Source organism: Podarcis erhardii (genome assembly GCF_964252035.2).
Source record: "Podarcis erhardii genome assembly, chromosome: 3".
Taxonomy (NCBI): Eukaryota; Metazoa; Chordata; class Lepidosauria; order Squamata; family Lacertidae; genus Podarcis; species Podarcis erhardii.
Genome location: NC_138507.1, coordinates 52,511,597 through 52,538,916, shown reverse-complemented (window position 1 = coordinate 52,538,916; position 27,320 = coordinate 52,511,597). Strand labels below are relative to the sequence as shown.

The 27,320-nt window shown below is 41.1% G+C and overlaps 1 protein-coding gene across 12 annotated transcripts in view; it reads left to right on the top strand.

The window, feature by feature from the left end:
• FYN (FYN proto-oncogene, Src family tyrosine kinase) overlaps positions 1 to 27,320 on the top strand; it is a 122,173-nt gene that overhangs the window by 60,448 nt on the left and 34,405 nt on the right. For 3 of the 12 annotated variants that reach the window (XM_081857166.1, XM_081857169.1, XM_081857172.1), the window contains one exon: positions 18,020 to 18,101. The exons of 7 other annotated variants lie outside the window; for them this stretch is intronic. The gene's annotated coding sequence lies outside the window, so the exon portion shown is untranslated. Of the gene's footprint in view, positions 1 to 7,713; positions 7,802 to 17,944; positions 18,102 to 27,320 lie in introns of all 12 variants that reach the window. 2 more of the 12 variants (XM_081857168.1, XM_081857171.1) reach the window with 2 other exon arrangements.

Below are 27,320 nucleotides of genomic sequence, written 5' to 3'. Positions count from 1 at the left end.
GTTTCAGGAAATAACTAACAGTGCAATTCAAACACACGATCTGCCAGGATAAGGGAGCTGGGATTCAGTGGATCCTAGGTCTTCCTGGCTTAGCTGGGGCTACACCAGTAGAAGTCCTTCACCCTGGCTAAGCTGGTGATGTGCCAGAATAAGGCCCTCAGCTCAGCTCAGCTGGTGGAATTTAAGCTGGTGGAATTTATACTGACCAAAGGCCCCCAAAAGGGACATGGTCAGTGCAGGGTGGGGTAAGGAAAGACATACCTATTCTAGACCCTTTCAGCTAGGACAAGTGATCTAGTAACCCAGCAGAATTCAGCTGGCAAATGGTAGTGTCAGTCAAACTTCTCCTGAATGAAGTTTGGGATGGGGTATCTTACACTAGCATAACTCATGTAATTTACACACTTTCTATAGTTAGGATTGCACTGTTAGAGCCATTTTGTTGTATAGAACTTGAGAAGCATATTGTACTTTCCAAATGTAAAAAGCAGCTCACATTATCTTAGGAACAGCCCACTAAAGTAGATTGGTGTTGTTATTCTCATATTGCAGGGGCAAAGGAGTAAAAAAAACCTCCCCCAATTTCCATCCAGATGGGGCCTCCTGCAGCAACTATTTAGGAGCAGCAGAACTGTACACACTTCTCTGGGAGTAGGCCCCATTGAACTCAGTGGTGCATACTACTGAACAGCATTGCACTGTTAAAAACGTTTCTGCAATTAGTAAATTGAGCTTGTTGCTAAAGCAAGGTTTAAACCAGGTTTAAATCTCAAAGTTGGCTAATCTTTCTTCCTCCAGATGTTGTTGGACTCCATCAGCCCCAGTCAGCATAGCTATTGGTCAGGGATGAGGAAAGTTGGAATTAAACATCATCTGAAGAGCTACCCCTCCTCTTGCTTTATGTGTTAGCTCTCCAGTTATAATCCTGTTTATCATGTGGAATATAAACTGATTTAGATTTGAAGACAACTACGCATGAGGAAATACAGAAAATCTTATATGCAGAATAAATAGATCCATTTACTATGACTCTTCAAATGCTCAAAGTATATTTTCTTTGTAGTATTCAGGGTATATTTGAATTCAGTCCAGATGCTTAAGTGTAGTTTGTAATTTTTTTTTTATTTGCATTGATACCTGGTATCAATACCAGGTATCAGAACCTGGTAATCTGGGAAGATCTAACTAAAGAAATTTCTCGTGTGTGTTTGTGTGTCTGTGTGTGTGTGTGTCTGTGTGTTCACAACCCTTCAGTTTATTTCCAAACTATATGAGGTTCAACTCATATTTCATTAATCTATTGGTTTAATGAAGGCAAAATAGCTATCCCAGTCTAAAACTTGAATTTGTGGAGGCGGCGCGAAACAGCGATGGCGGTCCTCTTCGTCGTCTGAAGAGGGGCTCCGCAGAAAAGGGTCGTTCGCTGCGGCATAGCGACGACCCGCTTGAAAAAACCACGGGCAGAGGGAGCCCGTGGCCGTGGGACTCGGCGGGCGCCAGGAACTTCCCCAGAAGTGCGGAAGGGACCCCCGTAAGGGGCTCCGGAGCGCGAAAGGGGGAGCGGCGCTGTGAGTTCATCGCTCTTTCTGCGGGAGGCGAAGCCGCGCAGCTGCTGCTGATGAGCGTCGACCTTTCTTCCTGTGAACATCAATTCGGTAAGCAACATACCCGTGAGTAAAGTGAACTACAATTTGGACTTTAAATACCCTTTCTCCGGGTTTGAAAACGGGTGACGAGTAAAAGGAAGTCCGTCTCCCGATACTGCTTACAAGATCAAAAGCAAAAGTACAGAGGAGCGCTGAGGCGCTTAAGGGGAACTTTGTAAAGTGGAACTATCGTGCATTTACAGAATTTGCAGTCTTCTTATTTAAAAGATCAAGAGAGACTTTATTTTTTGCCTATGGGACTTAAATTTGGGACTTTGTTTTAAGAACGCAAGTCGTCGGGCTGTCAGTATGTAACTGAGCTGTCAAACTGCGGACTACAGTAACAAGATTTTAAGCTGCTACATATATTGAAACTTTAAACGTTTGAAATACTGTTGCAATTACCAGTCTGGCTCCTAGTGGCTTTAGCTTAGAAAGTAAAGGACTCTGCGAATCTTCCTTTTTGTCTTGGAATTACAAACTAAAAAAGAGATTACAGAAACTTTAAATGGCGGAAAAACCTTTTCCTTCCCTGAAATTTTAAGATACTCCCCCTAGAGGACTGTGGAGCTATAGAGGCCTGGGAAACATTTTTTGTTTGGAATTTCTGTGGTTTAATTGTGTGTACTCTGGACTTGCTTTCTCATGGAATAAAGGATAACTTGACCTTGAACAAGAGGCAGGTGTGGAATGAGTGGCACAGGGAAAACAAGAGCAGCCAAAGCTAAAGAAAGAGAAAAAGAAAAAGAAAAAGAAAGGAAGCCTGTGCAACTTGTCCAAACAACTTTAGCTCATCATCGCAGATCATCTGTTCCAACCGTCCTGATAGCACAGGAGGTGGAGGCCGAACAGCCTGCTGAAGAGGACATGGCAACAGGAGGATCTGACACAGTTTTGAAACAAATTCTAGAACAACTAGCAATTTTAAATCAAAAAGTGGACAGTCAATCACTAAAAATAGACCAAGCAACAACTACTATTGGCGTACTTTCTGAAAAGGTCTCTCAGAACACACAGGCAATTGAGAATCTACAAGGAGCTACAGCTGAAAATCATAAATTAGCTGTGGAAGCCTATCAAAAAGCGGAGCAAGCAAGTAAAAAAGTTGATGAGATTAAAGGCGAAATCAAGCCTCTGCAAAGACAGGTAGGGGAACAACAGGCCTACCTGTCGATGGTGGAATTGAGAAACAAGGAGAATAACCTCAGGTTGAGAGCTGTCCCAGAATTGGAGGAAGGCAACTTGGAGGGATTTTTGACACTTTTATTCTCCAAATTTTGGGGAATTGAAGAGGATAAAGACTTTAAAATTGTAACTGCATTTAGACTGGGCAGATCGGTGAAGAAAGACAAGTCCAGAGATTGTTTGGTTATTCTGAAATCAAGAGAGGAAAGAGACAAGATACTAGGCCTACACTTCAAAAAATCTCTAGAGATAGAAGGTAAAAAGGCTGAAATTTACAGAGATATACCTAAATTGTTATTGGATCTTAGAGCCTCATACTTGGAATTGGCAAAGTTGCTGAGAAACAACACAATTCCTTATAGGTGGGAGTTCCCGCAAGGACTATCATTTAGCTATAAAGGAAGGAAGACTAGAATCAGAACACCAGAGGACCAGCAGAAGTTTCTTCACGACAACGGGGAAGACCTCCAGAAAGGAGCAGTTGCGTCTTGGCCACCACTACCACCAGGAACTAAACAGCCTGGAGCTGGACCATCACTGCCACCGCCGGGAACGGGAGATCTAGACACCCCATTGTAAGGCCTATAAATTGACTCAGGATGTCTCTGCAACTTCTTAGTTGGAATATAAATGGCGGAAATTCCCCAGAAAAAAGAAGGAAAGTATTCCATATATTGAAGAAAGAGCAATTGGACATTATTTGCCTGCAAGAAACACATGTGACAAGGCTTCATCGGAAAGTGCTAATCAATAAAAGGCTAGGCCAAGAATTTATTTCTTCGGACAGAGTTAAGAAAAGAGGAGTAGTGATCTACGCAAAGGAGAGCCTGTCACCGAAATTTCTATTTAAAGATGAACAAGGCAGAATTTTGGCTATTGAAATTTACATACATGGTGAAAAATTTTTGATTTTAGGAATTTATGCGCCAAATGATGGAAAATCGGAATTTTTTAAGAAGCTGCATGAGACTTTATTGGACTATCTGGATTATGACAACATTATTATGTTGGGAGATATGAATGGGGTTGTCTCGGTAAATATGGATAAGTCGCAGAGTGTAAATATAACAAAAGAAGGCAGACTACCTAAAACTTTTTTTGAAATGACAGACAATATGGACTTGATTGATATATGGAGAGTCAAGAACCCCCTAGGAAAAGAAGGAACTTTCTTTTCTGAAGCTCATTTGTCATGGACACGAATCGACCAAATATGGATAACTAAAGGACTGGCACCTAAAACTAGAAAAGTGGAAATCTGCCCAAAAACTTGCTCCGACCATAATGCTTTGAAAATGGAATTGAGACTAAATATAACCGGATCCTTCAGATGGAAAATGAATGACACTTTATTCAGAGATCAGGAGATTGTGAAGAAGGCCCAAAAAACTTTGAAAGATTACTTTGAGATAAATCTGAACACTACGGTGGAAAAAAGAACAATCTGGGACGCAAGTAAAGCGGTGATGAGAGGGTTTCTAATACAACAAAACACTGTAAAGAAAAGACTCTGGAATGAAAAGAAGCAGAAGATACTGGAGAGAATAAGTGAGGGTGAAAGGAAATTAAGATCTAGGCCTAAGTCCAAGGAAGTGTTGAGAGAAGTGAAATTTTTCCAGGCCCAATATATGAAACTGATAAACCAAGAAGTGGAGTGGAAAATTAAACAAATGAGACAAAGATCTTTCGATTCAGCAAATAAATGTGGGAAACTGCTAGCATGGCAGTTGAAAAAAAGACAAAAATTAAATACAGTTACAAATCTAGAGATTGAAGGAAGAATGGTTCAGAAGCCTGAAGAAATTAGGAAATGTTTCCAGAGATATTTCAAAGATCTCTATGCACAAGGGCCGCAGAAAGAATCCGAGATAGATCAATTTATTAAAACTAACGGATTACAAAAAATTCCTCAGGAAATGAGAACAACCCTGAATGTTAAAGTTACACAGCAGGAAATCGAGAGTGCCATACAGAACCTCCAATTAGGCAAATCTCCAGGCCCTGATGGACTTACCTCCAAATATTATAAGGTTTTGAAGGACTATTTGATACAACCCTTGATGGAGGTATGTAACCAGATTATGGAGGGTAAGAAGGCACCAGAAACGTGGAAAGAAGCTTTCATCACATTGATTCCTAAAACAGAAACTGAAAAGACTCAACTTAAGAACTACCGTCCCATCTCACTCCTAAACGTGGATTACAAAATTTTTGCAGACATTTTGGCAAATAGATTTAAAAAGGTATTGAATGAAGTGATTCACAAGGACCAAGCAGGCTTTCTCCCGGGTAGGCATTTGTTTGACAATACGAGAAACATTATTGACATCTTGGAACTCTTACAAACAAATATCAACACTAGAGCGGCGTTAATTTTTATTGATGCGGAGAAAGCCTTTGACAACATTTCTTGGATGTTCATGAAGAAAAATTTGGAAGGGATGGGAGTGGGACGGGGGTTTGAAAATGGTATAGAAGCAATATATGCAGACCAAAAAGCTAAATTGATAGTAAACAATGTGGTGACGGAGGAATTCAATATTGAAAAAGGGACACGGCAAGGGTGCCCTCTATCCCCATTACTGTTTATCTCGGTCCTGGAGGTGCTTTTGAACATGATTAGAAGGGACCGGTCAGTTCGGGGCATTGAGGTCGGAGTGAAACAATATAAACTGAAAGCATTTGCAGATGACTTGGTATTAACATTACAGGAGCCAGTTTCTAGCACAAAAAGAGTTTTGGATTTAATATCTGATTATGGTCGGGTGGCGGGATTTAAGTTGAACAAGCAAAAGACTAAGGTCTTAGCTAAGAACCTAACGTCCACAGAAACAGATGAGTTTTTGAAAGAGACAGGATTAAATGTGGTTAAAAAGGTAAAATATTTAGGGGTGTTCTTGACTTCTAAAAACTTGAATTTGTTTAAGGACAACTATGAGAAATGTTGGTCAGAAATCAAAAGGGATTTGGAAACTTGGACAAGACTAAAACTTTCCTTGTTAGGCCGAATAGCAGCTATAAAGATGAATGTTTTGCCGAAAATGTTATTTTTGTTTCAGACCCTGCAGATTGTGGACAAAGTGGTATGTTTCGAAAAATGGCAGAGGGATATTTCTAAGTTTGTTTGGCAGGGCAAAAAGCCCCGAATTAAGTTTAAAATACTAACAGATGCGAAAGAAAGGGGGGGATTTGCCCTGCCAGACTTGAGGTTATATTATGAATCTGCAGCCTTCTGCTGGTTGAAAGATTGGTTTTTGTTAGAGAACACCGATGTCCTTGATCTGGAAGGGTTTGATAACGCTTTTGGGTGGCATGCGTATTTGTGGTATGACAAGGTTAAAGTTCATAAAATGTTCAAAAACCATATTGTTAGAAGAGCAATCTTTATGGTCTGGACAAAATATAAAGACTTATTGGAGAGTAAAACTCCAAGGTGGCTCTCACCGGCAGAGGCCAAGGCACGCAAGAGACTTAACATGGAGGCCTACTGGCCAAAATATTGGGAATTAATAGAAAAAGATGGTGACAATTGGAAGCTGCAGAGTTTTGAAAATGTAAAAAGTAAGGTGCGAGACTGGTTGCATTATGCCCAAATTCGAGAAATTTTCAAAACAGACAAAAAGGTTGGGTTCCAGGTGGAAAAATCGAAATTAGAGACAGAATTGTTAGAACCTAAAGACAAATTACTTTCAAGAATGTATAACTTGCTGCTCAAATGGAATACACAGGATGAGACAGTCAAATCCGCCATGATAAAGTGGGCACAGGATATTGGACATAACATTATGTTTGAGGACTGGGAAAGGTTATGGACCACCGGATTGAAATTCACGGCATGTAGTGCCCTGAAAGAAAATATTATGAAAATGATATACCGGTGGTACATGACCCCAGTCAAGCTTGCTAAGATATATCACCTGTCTGATAATAAATGCTGGAAGTGTAAAGAGGCGGAAGGGACATTCTTTCATCTCTGGTGGACATGTCCGAAAGTGAAGGCCTTTTGGGAAATGATCTATAATGAGTTAAAAAAGGTATTTAGATATACCTTGCCTAAGAAACCGGAGGCCTTCCTTCTGGGCATTGTAGACCAGAATGTGTTAAAGAAGGATAGAACTTTTTTTATGTATGCTACAACAGCAGCAAGAATTCTCATCGCAAAGTGTTGGAAGACACAAGATTTACCCACACTGGAGGAATGGCAGACGCAGTTGATGGATTATATGGAACTGGCGGAAATGACTGGCAGAATCCGAGACTTGGGAGAAGAAAAAATGGAAGAGGACTGGAAAAAATTTAAGGACTATTTACAAAAATATTATAAGCTGTATGAATGTTAAGAAAATGCACTTTTTAGGAAATATCAGCCCCAGCAATGGTAATTAGGTGAAATTAAAATTAAGGTACAAGAAAAGAGAGGTGAAATTAAGAAAAATCTTTATTGCATTACGTTCTAATCACAATATATAAGATTATGGTTACAATAACTTTGATTTTGGTAACATGAAATTGAAAGATACAATAATGAATTGAAAGATACAATAAGTAATGAAATAAGACAATAAATAGCTGAAGATTTTGTATTATGAACATTGGGTTATAAATATATTGAAAAGGGTAATATGACAAAATGAAAGATATAATAAGTGATGAAACAAGATAACAAAATGCTGAAATTGGTATTATAAATAATGCAGATTCGGGAAGTTGTGGGGAAGTCCAAAAGATTCTGTAAAAGAAATATGATTTATGAAACTTTCGTATTTTATTTTTTGTTCTTTTCTATTCTGTAAAATTAATAAAAATATTTAAAAAAAAAAAAAAATAAAACTTGAATTTGTGCAGTCACCTGTGTTCTAAAAGTATTTTTGAATTATTTCAGGTTTACAGCAAAGTATGCAGATGAACTTTTACAGAGCTGGCACTGTTTTCTTCTGTGCCCAAGAATGTGAAATACCTTCAGAAAAAAGGTATTTTTCACATAAGTGTCAATGTTTGCTCTGCTTCCATAGGAAATTTATTTAATTGTCAGCTGTATGTAAATAGCAGTAATGATCCCTTGTCAGCTGATGTGACAGCTGCAGACATGGCTCCTCTGTTCAAGACAACTGTACTATAGAGGATCTGCATTTAAATATAAACACAGGCTGCCTGTACGCAGACACATGTGCCACTCTGTTTTCTCATCAGTACTTTGATTGCTTTAAACCCCATGGGTAATTAACATGATTGTTACTCAGAATATGCAGATAATCAATTAAATTAAATGCCACTGGCATTGGAAAAAGGTCATACCAGGTTTTCCTAGTCTTTTCACAACCCAAACGGCTTTGAGAAAATAGTGTGTGTTTGCGTGTTACGTGATTCATTCTGTTTTTTCATATTTTGTCTTGATTTGGATTCTGTTCTAGTTCCTTGATAATATTTTGTTTTAAAAATGAAAGTTTCTTTCCCCAAAAGTAATTGCACATTTATTCAAACTCTGATTAAAACTATTTGGTTTAACTGTTAACAAAATTGATGAGCTTGATGCAGTGATTCCAGCTCTTCAAAACCTGATAGCCATTTACACTCAGTTTCAGATACAGTGGTGCCTCGCAAGACGAAAATAATCCGTTCCGCGACTCTCTTCGTCTAGCGGTTTTTTCGTCTTGCGAAGCAAGCCCATTGACGGCTTAGCGGATTAGCGCTATTAGCGGCTTTTAGCGGCTTTTAGCGGCTTATTGGCTTAGCGGATAAGCAGATAAGCGGCTTAGCGGCTTAGAAAAAAGGGGAAAAGGGGGGGAACCGCAGGAACTCCCATAGGAAATTCATTTTGCGAAGCACCTCCAAAACGGAAAATTCTTTCGTCTAGCGAGTTTTCCGTCTTGCGAGGCATTCGTCTTGCGGGGCACCACTGTACATGCTGTCCTGTCCTACAAAAGTTGACTTAATAATGTTTACTTCCAGCCACAAAAGCTGAACCAATATCTGTTGTTGTTATCTGCCTCTCTCAAGATAAAATTGAGTACACCTGTTAAAAATGAAAGTTGTATTGCTTACCAAAATGTTTCCAAATTTTGAAAACTCTATTCTTTTGATGAGAAAAGGCTGTGCTGAATGTTCTCCAATAAGAACTTTTCCCTGAAATGAGGTCTGTGGTACTTAGGGGTTTTAATTAGGTGGTGATTTTGGGGTTCTGATCCCCACCTTGAAAAAGCTTATCATTGGGGGGGCTATTTTAAAGTATATTATAAATTTTATTATAGATTATATGTCATTATTGGCTATTAGGATACAATTCACTTTGCAAATCACCATTTTAAGTTTGCTGGTATTGCTACATTAGGTTTGTTGCTTATGCCTTATGTACATGTATGCACTATTTCATGAATGTGGAACATAAAGGAAAACTGCTTTAATATAAACTAGTAGCTATTGAGATTATATGTGGGGTGCTATGAACAGGCATTATGAAGTATTTAATTCAAGAGCTAAGGTCATTGTGCATGTCATCACTGAGTATGTGATTAAGCTGTAATTAATGTGCTAATTACATAGATTGGTTCTTATTCTAAAGATTATAGGGGAAATCAAAATTCATGAATATGAATCCTTGAATAATCTGGAAATTGTAGAATGCACAACAGATGGGGCAATGAGTAGTTAATGCCTGTTGGTAATGAAGAGGGATAGGGGGTTATAACTATACTGTATCATGGAACACAGCAGGAAATCGTACCTCACAAACAAGTGTACTAGGGCTAAGGGATTGATTATTAAGAAGAATGAATGCCTACAGTTATTGTAGGATACGGGCACTTCCTAGTTGAAATGTGATTAAATTGCGTAAACATTGTTCTTTAGATGCACTCATACCATGCTTATCTCTTACTACCATTTTTCTCTCTGCTCAGCACCTATTATTGATCCCACCTGTTTAGGGAGGTTTTTAATGTTTGATGTTTTATTGTGCTTTTAATTCTGTTGAGAGCCACCCATAGTGGCTGGAGAAACCCAGCCAGATGGGCGGGGTATAAATAAATTATATTACTACTACCTGCTCTTCCACTGTGGTACTCAGCTTCTTAACTACCTTTCTCCAGTTTTCCCACTCCTTCTTTCTGAGACAGGCTTTGAGTTGAGTCCTGATGGTTTCACATTCCCCATCTCCTTTTCCTTCTGAACCCCTGGGCACATGTTTCTGCACCATTTGTACCTCCCGCACATGTCATCTTCACCACCGTTAAACTACCTGTGCTGGGAGAGATCAGTCTTTAATGAGAGCCATGTTCAAATGGCACAAAGAAAATGGAATACAATTGTTGTGGGACACAACTTGACTCTAACACCAAACATTGGGTACTCGGGGCTCCCACACCCCAAAGTTGTATGAGTGAATGTCTCCTATTCAATGGAATGAACTTGGTAGTAACTGCCACCTCACCCCTGATTCTGTCTAACCCAAATCACTGAGAGGAACCTTTGACTTTGGGGGGAAGAGAACCTTGCATACATTGTGTACACACAGAGAAAGAGAAAGTTTACACTTACTCTCACTCTGACCTTTGTAGTCCTGTTGGAAAATCGTATGCACCAATATATGCCTTTCCTATTCCCATTTTCTTAAATAATTGTTAAAGTTAAATGGATGTGAAAATCATATGGCTGGCATTTTATTATGACGTGTGTGTGTGTGTGTGTGTGTGTGTGTGTGTGTGTGTGTGTGTATGCAGGCATAATTAAAGGGTTCTTGCCTAAAGAAGTATTTGAAGAAAGATAATTTTAAATTAAGGCTTAATTACCAAGATACATACCTATTAACTTCACATGATTTATTTTTTTCTAACTTGCTTGGAAGACTAGTTGCATTTAATCTGAAACTGTGCTGTTCTCCTCAGACTCATTTCTTCTCCTCACCACTTTTATCAGTCATCGCATTTCACGCTTTGAAGTTGGGAAATTCTCAAATTTAATTTTAAAAAAAAAACTTACAATGAGCTCTGAGAAATTCTGCTGTGCCTGAGGTACAGCATGGCTATATGTGCTCCTCTGCTAACTGCCAGTATAAGGCAATAGTAATATGGAAGTGCCAGTATTTAGTGTAAAATTTGTGACTGAAACCTGCTCTACTTTGGAAAACAGGAGGAGACAAACAGAGCAGATAACTCTTGGCCTTGAAATTTGATTAATTGGACTCAGCCTCTGTGCCTGGTAATCACTGAGGTCCAGCTCCGAGGGCCTTCTGGCGGTTCCCTCACTGCGAGAGGCCAAGTTACAGGGAACCAGGCCGAGGGCCTTCTCGGTAGTGGCACCCGCTCCGTGGAACACCCTCCCATCAGATGTCAAAGCGATAAACAACTACCTGACATTCAGAAGACTTCAGGGAAGTTTTTAATATGTGACATTTTAGTGTACTTTTCATCTTTGTTGGAAGCTGCCCAGAGTGGCTGGGGAAACCCAGCCAGATGGGCGGGGTACAAATAATAAATTATTATTATTATTATTATTATTATTATTATTATTATTATTATTATTATCTGAACCCGCTAAATTAAAAGTCACTTTCATTTTAAATAGCAAGTTCTTCTTATACCAAATGAATGGCATACTTTTACATAGCAGTTGCGTGTTCAGTAAGCATTGCATGTTCATCACAAGGTCTGGAAATTATATAGTACCCAGGAATTCCAAATTTAGTTATCTCCAAATCCCATTTCTTGAGTAGTTTTCCAAATCATGGCTTAGCATGAATGTGTGGGTGTGTAGACTCCAGGAGAGGAGGTTCAGCTACTCTGCTCCTCCCTGTTCATTCTACTACCATGAACATAAGAAGAGTCTGCTGGATCAGGGCAAAGGCCCATCTAGTCCAGCATCCATTTCTCACAGTTACCAACCACAGTGGCAGCTTAGGGCTCATGCATTAAGGTATGGCTTGGCATGTTGTCTGAAACCACTCTCTCCAGACTAATCATGAGCTGTATCAAAGGCTTGCACTATGGTTTTCCAGCTTATTATTTGCCATTACCACATTCTCCTCTGGAAGCCTGCAGGCTCATGTGGTCATACTAAGCAAAGGTTTGACTTGCTGTGGCATGCGAATCAGGTCATTGTCACTAAAAAAATCAATTTTTGTAGCAACGTGCGGGAGAAGAGCAAGATCCACTGCAGCGCCTCAGTGGGGTGGATGCTTTTGCATGTATAAGGTTCATCTTCTGTTCTGGCCATTTCTGGTAGCAAGACTGAAAATGATCTCTGCCTGAGGCCATGGGACAACCCTGCCACTGAAGATTTACAATAGCAGGGGATATGCACCATTTGTCTGACTTTGTGAAATACAGTTATTATGTGTTTTACCCCTGAATCTTGTAGTTCATTGGGCTGTGACCCTCTCCCAACCTAGAATCATAGAATCAGTTCTCTAATCTGTCAAGGTTGTTTTGAAGTGTGATCCTGTCCTCTGGGGTGTTAGCCACCCTTCCCAGTTTGGTGTCATCTGCAAATTTGATCAGGATGCCCTTGAGTCCATCATCCAAGTCGTTGATAAAGATGTTGAATAAGACCGGGCCCAAGACAGAACCCTGTGGCACCCCACTAGTCACTCTTCTCCAGGATGAAGAGGAACCATTGATGAGCACCCTTTGGGTTCGGTCAGTCAGCCAGTTACAAATCCACTGAGTGGTAGCATAGTCAAGACCGCATTTTACCAGCTTCTTTACAAGAATATCATGGGGCACCTTGTCAAATGCCTTGCTGAAATCAAGGTAGGCTACATCCACTGCGTTCCCTTCATCTACCAGGCTTGTAATTCTGTCAAAAAACGAGATCAGGTTAGTCTGACATGACTTATTTTTCAGAAATCCATGCTGACTATTGGTGATCACAGCATTCCTTTCTAGGTGCTCACAGACTGTTTGCTTAATGATCTGCTCCAGAATCTTCCCTGGTATTGATGTCAGACTGACTGGGCGGTAATTATTTGGGTCCTCTCTTTCCCCCTTTTTGAAAATAGGGACAACATTTGCCCTCCTCCAGTCTGCCGGGACTTCGCCTGTTCTCCAGGAATTCTCAAAGATGACTGCCAGTGGTTCTAAGATCACATCTGCCAGTTCTTTTAATACTCTTGGATGCAGTTCATCTCGCCCTGGAGACTTGAATACATCTAGACTAGCCAAGTATTCTTGTACTATCTCCTTAGTTATTCTGGGCTGTGTTTCCTCTGCTGAATCATTTGCTCCAAATTCTTCAGGTCGGGCATTGTTTTCTTTTTCGGAGAAGACTGAGGCAAAGAAGGCATTGAGGAGTTCAGCCCTTTCTGTGTCCCCTGTTTGCATTTCACCATCTTCTCCTCTGAGTGACCCCACTGTTTCTTTGTTCTTCCTTTTGCTACGAACATACCCATAAAAGCCTTTTTTGTTGCTTTTAACCTCTCTAGCAAGCCTGAGTTCATTCTGTGCTTTAGCTTTTCTGACTTTGTGTCTACACATGCTGGCTATTTGTTTGAATTCCTCTTTGGTGGTTTCTCCCCTTTTCCATTTTTTGTACACATCCTTTTTAAATCTTAACTCAGTTAAAAGTTCTTTAGATAGCCACCCTGGCTTCTTTAGGCACCTTCCATGTTTCCGTCTCATTGGTATTGCCTGAAGTTGTGCTTTTACTATCTCCCTCTTAACAAACTCCCAGCCATCATGAACTCCCTTTCCTTTTAGTATTTTTGTCCATGGGATCTCACCCAGCACTTCCCTAAGTTTTATGAAGTCGGCTTTCTTAAAGTCAAGAAATTGAGTCCTAGTATGCTTGGCTGCTCCTTTCCGCTGTATAGTAAACTTCAGAAGAGCATGATCACTCGCGCCTAATGATCCTTCCACTTCTACCCCACTAACCAGGTCATCAACATTGGTTAGGACCAGATCTAAAATGGCTGTTCCTCTTGTTGCTTCTCCCACTTTATGGACAATGAAGTTGTCTGCAAGGCCAGTGAGGAATCTGTTTGACCTTATGCTCTTGGCTGAGTTTGACATCCAACAAATATCCGGGTAACTGAAGTCCCCCATTACTACTATCTCCCTTCCTTTTGCATGCTTGGCCATCTGTTCCAGGAAGGCATCATCTATGTCCTCCGTTTGGCTTGGGGATCTATAGTAAACTCCCGCAATGAGGTCCCTGTTATCCTTCTCTCCCTTAATTTTGACCCAAATGCTCTCACTTTGGCTTTGAGGTTCTAAATCTTGGATCTCTTCACAGATATACACATCCCTGACATATAACGCCACTCCTCCTCCTTTCTTGTCTGGTCTGTTTCTCTGAAATAGATTGTATCCCTCCATTATTACATTCCAATCGTGGGACTTATCCCACCAGGTTTCAGTGATGCCTATTATGTCATATTTAGTTTGCTGTACCAAGAGCTCAAGCTCATCTTGTTTATTTCCCATGCTTTGCGCATTAGTGTACAGACATTGAAGTCCATTAATCATTCCCCCGTGTCTCTTATTTAAGGATTTTTTCCTCCCACCACTAGGTCTGCGTGCTGTTTGCTCCATTTGGTCCATGACATTTGGATGATCATCTTCATCAATTGATAGACTCCTACCTTCAGGAGCACTGTCTCCCTCCCCCACATTAGTCAGTTTAAAGCCCTCCTGATGAGGTTTCTGAGATTTTTGGCAAAAACATTCCTCCCAACCGTTGTGAGGTGCAGCCCATCACTTGCCAGAAGTCCATCTTCAAGAAACTGCAGTCCGTGATCTAAGAATCCAAACCGTTCCTGTTTACACCATTTGCGAAACCAGCTGTTCACTTCCACTATTTTTCCCTCTCTCCCTGGGCCACGTCGTTCAACTGGGAGGACAGATGAGATGACAATTTGTGCATTTAATTGCTTCAATTTCCTGCCCAGAGCCTCATAATCTCTTTTGATCTTCTGGAGGCTATTGCTTGCAGTGTCATTGGTTCCCATATGAACCAAGAGGAAGGGGTATTTGTCAGTGGGTTTTATGATTCCTTGCAGTCGTTCAGTTACATCTTGGATCTTAGCCCTGGGGGGACAGCACACTTCCTGAGACATATTGTCAGGCCCACAGATCACTGCTTCTGTTCCCCTCAGTAGGGAATCCCCTATCACCACTACACGCCTCCTCTTAGGTCTGGTCGGGGTTCTTCCGTGAGCTGTCCGTTCCAAGGTCGCCTGCACATTCCCTGAGGACTGACTTTGCTGCTCGTCTTCATATACCTGATCGACTGTAATGAGGGAGAGATCCTCAAATGGAGTTACCTTGCTTCCTACAGAGATGCAATACCAGGGCTGAAATGAAACCACGTGGGTTCACAACACAGACAGATGAAATGCCATTCAATTCCCAAGTGTGTGGAATTGTTTCAAGAGCACTGCATTTAAATACGTTCTGTGTAAATGCATGTAAAAATATCTACAGGTGAAATGATAGTTAACTTTCTTTGTTGCATAATTATTGCACTTTTTTCTTACTCTCCTCCGTGTCTCTTTGGCAACCGTTCCTTACCTTGAGGAAAGAAAGAAAGAAAGAAAGAAAGAAAGAAAGAAAGAAAGAAGAAACCTCAGAGGTTTTAAAATCAGTTTGAGCGGGAAGGCAAAATGAACTTTGGCAAAGTTGTTAACCTACATAGGAATGGTGTGTGGTGTGTTTCCTTCCGCTTTCTCACGCTTAAATGTAACATAGGCATTACTTTGTGGCACCCAATGTAAGGCTAATTTGCCTCATTTGAATCTAAAAAGGAGCCCACATCCTTCCTGTGCCCTTCAGAGAATTCTAAAAGGCTCTACAGAGAAAACAGATGTACGAGTATGTATCACTTACAATTAGGGACGACATGATTAGGTTCTATGCTGAAGAAACTAAAGGACAAAGCTGTCCATGCAGAAAATAGGCTACTGAGATGATGAGGGGTGCTGAACACTGCTGTTTACTTTTTCTTGCCGCAGTGATTAAAAGCATTTAAAAGAGAATAGCTACAAACAAAGCCAGAGTATTGATTGTTGTGCTTCAAGAAAACTATTCTAAAGATGAGAAAACGTTTACAGAAATATTAACAGGAATGGACAAAATTAACTTCCACCTTTCTCTTTCTTTCTTTCTTTCTTTCTTTCTTTCTTTCTTTCTTCCTTCCTTCCTTCCTTCCTTCCTTCCTTCCTTCCTTTCTTCCTTTCTTCCTTTCTTCCTTTCTTCCTGTCTCGCTCTCTCTCTCCTACTCTCCCTCTCTGCTTTTTTTGGGAGAGGCGGGTTAGTATGGGAATATAAGTTTGTGTGTGTGTGTGTGTGTGTGTGTGTGTCTGTCTGTCTGTCTGTCTGTCTGTCTGTCTGTCTGTCTGTCTATCTTAGACTCTTTGTAGGGAAGCTGCTGTCCAGCTCTGTAAAATGTAACAGCTTAACTAAAGTCAATTTTGAATGTGCACATTAAGGTGAAGAATGAAGACTGCATTTTGGGGAGAAGATGATGCCATATCTTGCTGATGCAGCTCTGTGGATTGGGAGTCAGGGACACCATGTTACAGTTGTTTCATTCTTTCCTGTAGGACTGCTACTAGAAAATAGCATTCACGAACATCTGCTTGGTCCCTAGCACTTGTGCTACTGGATCCCACCAGGTTCCATTCTCTCCCCCATGATATTTAACATCTGTATGATGACACTGAGAGGTGTCATCTGAAGATTTGCAGCACAGTGTCATCAGTATGCTGATGCTACTTGGCCGTGTCTCTCAGTTCCATCGGAATTAGGAGATGCCGTGCAGAAACATCCCAGGCAACGCTGGGATGGCAAGCCATGGTTGTTTTTGGACCAGGATAGTCTAACTTCAGAAATCTATGCCTGGGTAACCTTGTGACTATGCTACTGCAATGCACTGTACACAGAACTGCCCTTAAAACTGGTCTAGATGCTGCTGCAAGTGCAGAATGTGGCTGTTCAGCTGTTGGACTATAACACTAATTGTGAAAGGATTGCACTAGTTACCTGTGAGGCACTGGGTTCTATTCAAGGTGTTAGTATATGAAGCATTGGATAGTTTGAACCACAGATGACTGCAGAATCACCTTCTCCAATACTGCCACCTCATACACTAAAAGCAGTGGTGTTGGCCCTGCTCATGGCCTGTTTCACAATGGCAAGAGATATGGTCTTCTCTTAGATGTCACCCCCAGTGTGGAATCCTCTCTAGGTAGAGCTGCATTTGTCGTCGTCGTCGTCGTCATCCCCCCGCTGGCAATTGCACTGATAAGAAAAAGACCCAATTGCTTAGATGTCTTTGAATGTAGTGACTATAACTGATTATCTGTTATTCCTTGACTCTTGTCCTGTGCATTCTGAAGTGTGTGTGTGTCTGTCTGTGTAATGTTGTGTGAAGTTTTTAAGGTTTTGATTTGTTTATAGTATTAGATGATAAGAGTCTCATGCTCTACTGACTGAACTATATACTTTGACACAAGTTTGTTAATATATTCAGAAATGTTTATCTGGGTGTTTATTATTGCTTTATTTTTAATTTTATGTAATTGTTGCATGACATATGCTCTAATATAGACAAAGATATATCTCAATGCAACCATGTTAAACAGTTTAAAGATGGAAATGAATAAAAACTATGTTACAATTAAGATTACCGGTATTTGACATACAAACAATGTATTATTGGGGAAACTATCTTAAGTACGGTGGTGACAAATCTGATTAAGATCTGGCTAAGACTCTACCTTCTAAATCTAAACTTAATGAATTAATCTACTGAGCAATCCTATTAATGCTTTAATTACTGTAAGAAGGCAGATTGAATTTAGCAGATTGAATACATGCAAACCATGTGTGTGTGTGTGTGTGTGTACATATTCTGATAAGCAGCCTCCCCCAAATCTAAACTGTCCTTAATACAAACTGCCCTGGAAATTTTGGACTGAAGGCAAGTTAGCTGAGCAAAGGAGAATTCAGTTTCAGACATTTAATTTTGTTTCTGTATAACCTAAAGTACACATTTATGACAGTTTCTTATGTCTTGTGCTGGCTCATCCACACTTATGTTTGTTCCATGATTTCTTCCGTGTCTCCCTTGATTTGTAGTCACGGGTCTGATAGATTTTAGTTTTTTCCTGCCGCTTTCCCCAGGAATACCTGCTCTTTACTGCTGAATTGGAACAAATGTCAATCCCTAGAAAACCTGATTGGCATTTGTTTTCCCAGGAAAAGTGGCAAGACAAAAGAAGAACTTCTCAGACCTGTGACTAGAAATCAAGGGACAAACAGAAGTCTGGATGAGCTCTTAGTGAGTACCTTGAATCACATAAACAATTCATAATTTTTCATAATAGGCAAAGATGGAAAGCTGTTTGACCCAGTTCATGGGCACCTTAAAAGTTCGTAAATATGGGTAAAAAGTCTATTTGCTGCTTAGGTAGCATTTTGTATTCAGTTGCTGATAACAACCAATGTGGGCATTAGCTTCCATGTACCATCTATTAATAAGAAGCAGTTATAAGGAAAAAGTGAGTAAAGTTTTTGCAACATGCAGTGGGGGAAAACTGAGACTAGAACCACTGATTTCTGCTAAGTGTTTGCATTTACAGTTCTGAAGGAGCTGAACAGCAGAAACATACTGCATTGCTTAGTCATTTGAATTTTGTTTAGGCATGGACATGAGAGTTATATATAAAAAAAGCAAGTGTAAGGAAATGTTAGAAGTTGTGTTGGGAATCACACAGCTGCCATTTGTAATTTGCTTTTCTTTACAACTTTTAGTAATCCATTGTTTTATACATTTTTAACTGAATATGTAATTAAAATTACTAAGGGAAGATCCACACCATACATTTAAAGCACATCCAATGTACATTTAAAACACGTTAGTTTCCTGAAAGAATCCTGGGACTTGTAGTTTCCCTGTCATGGAGCTACAATTCCCAGTACCCTTAACAAAGTATAGTGACTGTGATTCTTTGAAGCCATGCAAAGCAATGAAATATGTATTGATAGGTCACTATTAAAATTGAACATGTTTAATGCCTTAAGACATTAAAGTAGACATTAATACGAATTAGTTTTACTAGGTGGACAACCTAGCTCTTGTTGCAGTAGCTATATGCAGTGGCATAGCGTGGGGGGTGCCAGGGGTGCCGGCCGCACCGGGCGCAACATCTGGGGGGGCGCGAGTCCAGAGGGAAGGGACAAGTTCCTTCCTCCACCGGGCTCCCCGCCGCCACCGCCACCGCCAGCCTTGCGCCCTAGCGCGCGCGCGCCCCCCGCCGCCGCCACTGCGGCTGCGCTCCACTCACTGCTCGCAGGAGGAGCAGCCGCTGCAGCAGCGCCGACGCCGCCACAAACGCCTGGCCGGGTACGGGCAGCCTCCGCACCCGGACGCCGCCGTCATCCCCTCAGCCCAGCCACAGGCGGCGGCTGCTTCTGCCGACTGGGAGGGAGGAGAGCTCCGAGGGGCCTCGCTGCGCCCTGCTCTCCCCAAAACCCTCTGAGAGGAAGCCGGCGGGCGAGCGAGGGTCTCCCAGCGGAAGGGGGCGCCGCTGGCTCCAGCTCTCAGCGCAAGTCTCAGCCGCGGGGGGGGGGGTCGGGCGAGGACGGAGCGTGGCTGGAAGCCCCCGGACCAGGCTGGGGGGAGGAGAGGCGCTCGCCAAGCCCGGATCTGGAGCGCCTCGGAGCGCGGGCTCCACCTGCAGCCCAAGGAGAGGAGGGTCCGGGGAGGCGCCCGGGGGGAGGGGGCTTCGGCTGCCTCGGCCCACGGGGGCTCCGCAAATAATAAATTTAATAAATTCCTGCTGAGCCTTAAGGGGGGGTCCTTGGCTCCTTCGCTCGCCCCCAGCCCCAGTGGTGTAGCGTGGGGGGTGCAGGGGGGGCAGCCGCAACATCTGGGGGGCGCGCTCGCACTCGAGTGCTAAAATCCAGGGGTTAGGGGGCGCAAATTACTTGCCTTGCTGACAACCCACGCTACGCCACTGGCTATATGGATTAAAGCCTGCATTTTGCTCTGATTCTATGATTGATTGATTTTTTGCTGTAGAATACATTTTGGTAGGTTCTGCTCCTGGAATGCAGAAAGATATGCAAAATTGAGCAAAATAATCAGCTGATGGGTGTGTGAATGGATTACTCAGGATGGCACCAGGGCTGGCTTCTCTTGCATTACTCTGTCACCGTAGGAGTTGCAGCAGTGCCATTCCTTCCCATGCAGTCAGGTGACATGGGAATCCCATGACCATGCAGCAGGAGTTCACTCAGGGACTCGCCCCCGAGCATAGGAAAAATACTCTTCTCACATGGGCTGTGCACACACCATACATTTAAGCCACATCCCTTCCCCAAGAATCCTGGGAACTGTAGTTTGTTAAGGGTGCTCAGACTTGCAGATCTGTGAGGAATAAACTACAGGTCCCAGGATTCAGGGGGTGCTTTAAATGTATGGTGCATATTCCTGGCAGTGTAGGAAGGATCAGTGCTGCTGCCACTACTGCACCACAGGCTTAAGGCAAGGGCCAGTCTCAGGCTATTTTTGGATTCATTTAGTTATTAGTATGCTTTTGAGCATCTATAGTACAGCTGTTATTCATATTATGTATGGGAGCCACTTGGGGGACCCTTTTAAGGGGCAAAAAGTATCTATAAAACGATTTGTAAATCCAAAATATCTGTGCCCATGCCACCTCCCTGCATTAAAAATCCAGGTAAATTAAGAAATTGGAAGAGTAATATATATTGGATAATAGGGAGGGGGGGTGAGATTCCAAATTACATTTTCTTGGAGGTTCAGTCAATCCATATAGAAAATTCTATTAGCAAATAAACATTTAGACAGCTGACATTATACCTCATTTAACCCTAGAAGCTGAAATATGTGGTTCAGCTTCTAGATAAAGTACATTTCCACTTACGTACTCAGGTTTTTTTCCCCTTTCTTTTAATAGAGTTTATAGTTGCTGCTCCTTGCACTGTGCTGCCTGGGATTTTTTCCAGGAATCAAAATGAGCTAAAGACAGCAGCTGCCATGGGCCAAACAACTCCCCTCTTTCCAGCACAGTCACTACCCACCCATACACTCATTGATGGGACTAAAGCCCCTGGCCGTGGTCCCACGTAAAGGAGCACAAAAGCCTGCACTGTGTCCTTGAAGCTCACTAAATGCACATGCTGACGGACGGATTGCCAGAGAGGGTGACTCCTATAACAAAAGGCCCTTCCTTCGAGAGTTCTTCAAGCTTGCAATTTCTATCCCACCTGATAAAATCAGACATGCACTGAAGTCCAACTCTGCCAAAGCTTTAACTTTGCATTCTTCACAGGTTATATAACACAACCAATGATGTTTAAGACTAGTAAAGCAATGGCCCCTGCAACGTGCTCTACATGGGGCTTCCTTTGAAAAGCACTCATAAACTTCAACTGGCTCAAAGAGCTGCAGCCAGAGTGCTTACTGGGGCTGGTTACAGGGAGCAAACAACTCCCTTATTAGAAAAAGCTCCACTAGTTACCTTTCTGTTTCTGCTGGTTATGACCTATAAAGCCCTTACATGGCTTAGGCCCAAGCTATCTGAAAGACCGTATTTCCTCATATGAACCTGACTGGGTTTTGAGATCTTCAGAGGAGGCCCTTCTCTTGGTCTCCCTACCCTCACAGGTCCACTTAGTGCGGACACAGGAAAGGGCTTTCTCGGTGGCTGCTCTCAGACTCTGAAACTTCCTCCTTGGAGAAGCTAGACTGGCTCCCTCATTGTCCTTCCGCCGGCAGGTGAAGACCAATCTTCTTTCAGCAGGCTTTGGGGAACTGACTGCTTTTTATGAAAGGGCTGGTGCAGTGCTGTTTTCATTGTAATTATTTGTATGTTTTAAATAGATTTTATATATCTATATAGTTTTAATTCTATTAATGTTTGGTTGTTTTTAATGATAGTTTTTTCTGTGTTTTTAGCAATTCTTTTTTATTTATTTTTTTGTAAGCCACCTTAAATTCCATCAGGGAAAAAGGGTGGTGAAAGAATGAATGAATGATTTATTTCCACAATATGATCTTTAGTAAAAACAGGTTTTGTGCCCCTGTTCTACGTGGACTGAAATCTCTCCAAGTTTCTAGGTGTCCTTTAGGAAAACATTCCCTATTCCCTGTCCTGTTTTTTTTCAATACTGGCAATAGACTTGTCCATCTGCTGTCACCAGCATGTAAATGCTTCTGCTTATTTAACAATTTTTACATATTTAACATGGAGCTATTCCCATGGTATTTCCTTCCCAATATTTCTATGATAAAAAGTCCAGTTTCTTTGGAGTTCCAGCATGCTAAGAAATTAACCCCCCCCCAAAAAAACCCCCAAAGGAGCTTATCTTTTTTTCTTTTTCTTGCTTCTTCTTGCAATGTAGCCTCAACAATTGCAGAGAACAAAAACCAACAAAGCTTGTACTTTAAAATGTATTCAAAAGGATACATTTGTGCATATTATATCATAATGCATAAAGATAATGTTAATCTTTTCCTTATTTTTTTTACATTCTAGACAAAAATTCAGATCAAAGAGGTTTAAACAGTTCCTCTTTTCCTAAACTTACTTGCTCCCTAGAGTTTAAAATGGAGCCAGTTCATTGTTATAAATCATTTTCGTCTTTAAGCTCATAACAGTGAATTGAGTTTCAGGAGAATTACCTGCAGGGTGAAGTACATTATACTACATATTCATACACATCCAAATAGGCCACTGGAGCTTAAAATATTTCGTTATGATGCTGCCTGAAGGAAACATAGCTGGGTAAAGTCCTTAGAAGCTATGTCCTATAAAATGTTGACAAAATGCTTTTGTTATCATCCTTAGTAGCAATTGGAGTACCAAGTAACTAACATATGAAAAGATTGCTCTTTTAGACCTCTCAGGTGTATATATTTTGCTGCATGTGTTGAAACAGGCATCTACTTCTGAGGGAAAGAAGTTCCCCTGTGACACTATGGCACTTATCAGCTCTGGTTTTTGTAGGTACTTAAGTTTAAAACAGTTTTAAAAAACAAAACCTTCAGTTCAATTAATTGCAGGCATCTTTCTAATCTGACTGATGAGTTAGTTGACCAAATGGTGAAAGCATGATCTGAACACATGTATTGTAAGTGAATGGAAAAGCCAAATAGCACAGGTGCACTGCTAGTACTATGTATTCCTCATTGCTAATTGTTCTATCACTCCTTCTTGTACACAAGCACTTGATGGATGCTTGTCATGATGGCCCCTAGATAACATTTTCCCAAAGAAAGTCCTATCCTGGATCTGCTATATGCCCCATGGAAATGACTATTGACTGTTTAGAAGGGCACTTAAAGCCTTATTTTTACCAGGCATTTGCAATTTTTCGGGTTTTGTATTTTGTCTCTCACTTGTTTTATTGCTTCATTGATTTGCTTTTGTTTATAATCTGTTGTAAGCTACTTTGGTAACTAAGAGTGGCATATAAATGTAAATAGTTGAGAGTTAGTGGTAAGGAATCATGTGGAGCAGCTGTATTTTTTACAGAGAAGTAATGAGACTGCACAGAGAGGCTCACAGTGTCATTTCCTCCTCGTTCTTAGTATCTTCATGGGGAGAAAACGTGAAAAAAAGTGACCAAGATAATCCCCTTCCTTTTAAAGAGTACAAAAAGCTTTAAACTTTTGTCAAAGCAGTGTGAAAGGGTACAAAGGTCTGTCTTTTGGATCTTCCATTAAACTTTTAGTGCACAATAAATATGATTGGGCAAATCAAAGTGAACTTCTAAAACTAAGGGCATAACTTAATAACAGTATGAATTTGAAAATAATAATAATACAGATTTACAATTTATATATACCTGCTTCAAAGAAGAGTATGCCTCCACTCTTTAAAAATAAAACAGACCTACTTCTTAGCTTCTACTAATTAGTGCTCCATGATATAAAGGTTGCATAAGTTCTTTTTATAAAATATAAATAGATTTCTGGGGAAATGATAGAATCTGCCTGTCTTGCAGATGGATTTCAGTGGTACTTGCTTAAATAGGTTTGCTGAAATTACTCTCCTTCCAACTGAACACTGCTCTTTTCCTTGACTGAAACTGGTACAAGCAAAGAGAATGGAAAAAGAATTCACTGTTAACAAAACAAAACAAAAAAAGGAGGCCCTAACACTCATAGAATTATCTGGCAATGAAACTCTGTTCAAAATGGGAAGAGTTGGCAAAGTGGCCTTTTGTTGGGAGCTTGGAGGTGAGCCTCCTTCTCTTTCATTTCCTGCATTGGAGAGTTTTTGATTACGCCTGCTCAAACAGCCACTTTGTGCTAATGTGTTTTCTTGTGGATTTGCCAGGTGACCCCCTGACTCATGGGCACCCTGCCAGTTCCACCACAGCGACTGTTCCTTAAACAAGCACAGCAAGTGAAGTCAGTTTTTGCTACTGCTGTCCAGATGGAACACTGACTTTCCTGTTCCTTTTCAGCTAGTGGTGAATATATCCTAAGGTTGTTTTTGGTGAGGAGTTGTTGTTTTTTAAAGTACCTCAATGGTTCTCAGAATGCCAAAAGAAAGAAGATGGCTTTTGATGATGGTCTGCAAGATAATTCTTCTTCTTCTTGATTACTGCATCACCCAGAATACTAGTGGTTTTTCATCCCATTGAGTGCTCTACTTTGGTTTCTTCGGTTTCCTTCCATCAGCTTCTTTCTGTGAAGCTTATCTGTACATATAAAATGAAAGATAGCTCATAAGCTACAGCATTTGTTCTGGAGAGGGGCAGTTTTGTTCACAGGAAAAGGTGATCATGTGGGTTTATTTCTAGTGTGTGTCCTTCTTCCCACCCCCCCACCACCAGAGCAAAGGCAACACATCCATAATTGTAACATTGCTGTTGTCTTGCTGTGTCCTTACTGGCTGTAAACATCAGTGCCAATTGGGGGCTGAATCAATGCTGTGAAATGGCACAATATAACCATAAATTTGTTCCATGTAACATAGATATGGAAAGTAGCAACTGAGAGAAGCAGAAAAGAAAACAAGAAAGGGCATACTTGACATGGTACAGTAGATAAGTCATCTTTTTGTTGTCTGTGTTCCTCCTTGACAAATGCCAGGAAATTGTCTTCAGTGGGCAACAAGGACGTCTTTTCATGTGCCATTTCTATAGCAGGTAGAGGTGAGTAGCAGCTGTCCTGGAATAAGCATGCTATAAGCAGAAACTATAACGGACTCCAAAGCTGAGCTATGTGCATATAACTGACCAAAGGCTCCTCCCAGCTGCATGAGAATTGGAGAATACCATAATCATGTGAGACTGACTACATATACATCTCTCAGCCATTTTGCTCTTGGGGTGCTAGGTCATTAAGACAGATAGAAGAAACAGGCAAATGATCTGTGAGACGTACAGTACCATTTCTCTTACATACTAGGCCTGGGCGATATAACGCTATATCGCTCAGGAGCAGTATGAGGTACTGGTACAGCTTGTTCCTCCCTCTGCATCTTTAAAATGCTCAACTGAGGAGTGTGCAGCTGTCCTTACCTCAGCTGAGCAGTTAAAGGAGCTCCCAGCCCAGGGCTGTCTCCCATGAGCCGGCGGCAGAATGGGGGCTCCGTTAAGCTGCTTAGCTGAAGGGTGCATGGTTAGTGGTTGCCCACTCACCCATAAGCGGGGGGAGCACTGGGGCTTTCTCAGCTGGGAAGGAGGAACAACCTTCCCAATTCCCAGCTGAACTGCGCAAACAAGCTGCGTTGTCCCAGCCCATGAGCGCCTGGCTGAAACTGCCTCAGTTCCCAAGGTAACAAAAGTGTTACAAAATAGTATTTTTTTAAAAAATAAATAAATCCTAGTGTTAGTATGAAAAATGTTGAAATAAAAATTTGTTTATCACTGAAGAAAGAGAGAATTAAAAGTATTGGGTAATAGGTCCTAATTAAAGCAGGGCCTATCCCTTCCCAGTAAAGAAATCTGGCATTAGCAACACAGATGTTATACTACTGCCATAATTAAACAGGCATACCTCCCACTTGGCACATTATGCTTCTTGCTTGGTTCTGGATCACACCTTACACTTTGGCAAGTCACTTAATTTCCGCCTCATTTTCCCATCTCTATGCATCAGAAAAGACCACATGACTTTGAGATCAGCATTCCTTTGTGAAGGACTTTTCTCCTTCCTCTTCTCACTTTTCTTTTTTATTTCCATCATGGAAAATAAGCAGGAAACACCACAATATTGCCTGGAATGTTGTTTGCTGTTATACCTGTCTGGACTTTGTCAAATATTAGTGATTTCAGATGCTTCTTCCCACTGGGTCAAGGAATAAAATACTTTGCATTAAAAATGGAATGAGGTCCCTATGAATAGAAGGCAGAATTGGCATGAATTTATCTTTCTGTCACATTCCACTAGGATGCCTCTCTACATTCTGGGCTAAGCAGAAAATGATAGAAATATATATATATTAAGAGTACACTCTGATTTAAAGGCATGATGAAGCAGGCAAGGCACTTATTCATCCAAGAGGAGTCGAAAGCCTGCAATACCTACCTCACGTTTTCTCTGTGACTCATTTTTTATTAGAGAATTGGAGGGAGAGGGGGATGATCCTACAGAAAGCAGGATGTGCAGACAATGGAGTTAGAAATCTTATTTGGGATAAACTGCTCAGAATGTTTTAAAATATTGAACTAAAAAAGGATGCCTGGTGCTAAGGGAATTGTGCCTTTTAAAATTATAACAGTGTGAGGAAATGATTTAGTCTGGGTAAAATAGTGAAGGCAGATAATTACCACTCTAGTACTGCTGCTCTGGTTAGACTTGGAGCTCTGTGCAGATTTAAAAAAATCAAAAAGTAAAGATTAAAAAAACACTTTAGAGGTCCATTTATTAATTCCCCTGTATTAGTCACCAGGCAGGCCAATGGCTTGTGTCTGAATGCTCAAAGCCTTGCTTATGCAAGTTGTCTCTGCCTCACTATTTCCATCTCTAAAATGGATAACAATTACCTACATACTTGGCTCCTTGAGCACATAACGAATAAGTGTGACTCAACCTATTTTAAGGTTTTGCTCACTTTTGCCATTTAATTCCTTAATGTGTTTTACATTGTAGTTGAATGTGACTTAATGCGTAGTTGGCAACTGGGTATACCTGTCCAGTGTTCTGTTCTGCATTGCATTTGGAGTTCTAGTTTTGTGTTTCTAACTGTGTTGTCTCTGTTAGGGGCTGTGCTGTGTGAATAGAGCTGCTCAGTAGCTGGAGAGTTATGAACATATGGAACAGCTGACAGTGTAATTTACATGAACAGAATGTTTTATGTGGGCTTTTCCTTTAGGTGACTGCTTTCACAACATTGCACACATTACAGGAGGTGAGGTGGGTGCCTGGAAAGATTTGAGAATCACCTCCTTTGGAGGCACCAATACCCAATGAAAACAGCACAGTGTTTAGCATTGTAGCAAGGATTCTGCTAAGCTGGACTCTGTGTATTTGGCAGCTCTTGTCTATTCCATGCAAAACTGATGACCACAGTGA